Here is a 1,513-nt window from a genome sequence, read left to right as displayed (position 1 = left end):
CGGCACATTGGAAAGTTGGCACCTGTAGCTCCAGCCCCGGAGTCAGTGCCTATACACGGAGCCGCATATTAACTTCTGAAGAGCCGCATGTGGCTCCGGAGCCACGGGTTGGCCACCCCTGATCTAGAAGGTACAACCCCCGAGTTTACAGATTAGTTAAAAATCCTTGCTATTGGGCTTGCAATTTCATGTGCCACTTCCTTTAATATTCTTTGACGGAGATTATTCAGGCCCCCCAATTTAGTCCCATGAAACAGTTTGAGTTTGACTTCCACCTCAGATGTGGTAATTTCTATTCCCATAACCTCGTTCCCATTGCTCCTTATTGCGCTTATTAAAAACTGAGGCAAAGTATTTGTTTAGGTGCTAGGCCATGCCTAGATGATCTTTAATCTCCACCCCATCCTCAGTGCTTCGCTGTCCTACTGCTTCTTTCCTTGTTTACTTTTTATTTATATGGCTTTAGTACCTTTTACAGTTGGTTTTAATTTGCCTTGCCAGGTCCAACTCTGCTTGACTTTTGGCAGTTCTCACTTTGTCCCCACACTTTCTGACCTCCAAGAGATAGCTTTCCTTGCTGATCCTTCCCATCTTCCATTCCTTGTAGGCTTTCTGCTTTCTCTTAATCACCTCTTTGAGATGCTTGCTCATCCGTCTTGGTCTGAAACCCTTCCCTATGAAATCCTCCCCCTCTCCCCCCAGTTTGGGATGCAGGCTTCAGATAGCTTCTACAACTTTGACTTAAAGTAACTCCAAGCCTCTTCCACATTCAGATCCTTGAGTTCTTCAGTCCAGTCCACTTCCCTAACAAATTCCCTTAATTTTTTAAATTTTGCCCTTTTGAAATCAAGGACCCTCCTTGCAGATCTATTTTTGTTTATCTTTCCATTTAGTTTGAACTGAATTAGCTCATGATCACTCAAGCCAAAATTGTCCCCTTACAACCAGTTTTTCCATGAAGTCCTCACTACTCACCAATACCAAATCTAAAATGCCATCAGCTCTCTTTGGTTCGGTGACTATTCGGTGAAGAAATCTGCCTGCTATCACATCCAGGAAAATCTGGGCCCTATTATTATTAGTAGCACTTGTCCTTCTGTGAGATCAGGAAGTGGCATTAGCCCATTTTACAGATGGAGAGCTAAGCCTCAGAAAGATTAAGGCAAAAAGTATCCACTAATTTTGGGGTGCCCAATCTGAGATACCTCGGTCTGGATTTTTCAGAGCATTTAGCATTATATAGCACTTTATCTGTTCAAAGAACAGCTCCCATTGACTTCAATTGCAGCTGTGAGTGCTCAGCTCCTCTGTAAATCAGACTTTCAGTGTCTGAAGTTAGGGACCCAGAAAATGAGGAACACATAATTTAGGGACGACTTGTAAAAGTTTGGTTTAAGTGACTTACCCAGCATCACACACGAACTCTTTGCCAGAGTCAGGGCTAGAATCCAGTTCCCCTGAGGTAGCATTCAGTTGCGATAACCAAGAAAGCAGCCTTTCTCTTCCTCAAGTC

This window comes from Natator depressus, chromosome 2, assembly GCF_965152275.1.
Source record: "Natator depressus isolate rNatDep1 chromosome 2, rNatDep2.hap1, whole genome shotgun sequence".
NCBI lineage: Eukaryota > Metazoa > Chordata > Testudines > Cheloniidae > Natator > Natator depressus.
Note: the sequence above shows the minus strand (reverse complement) of the source record.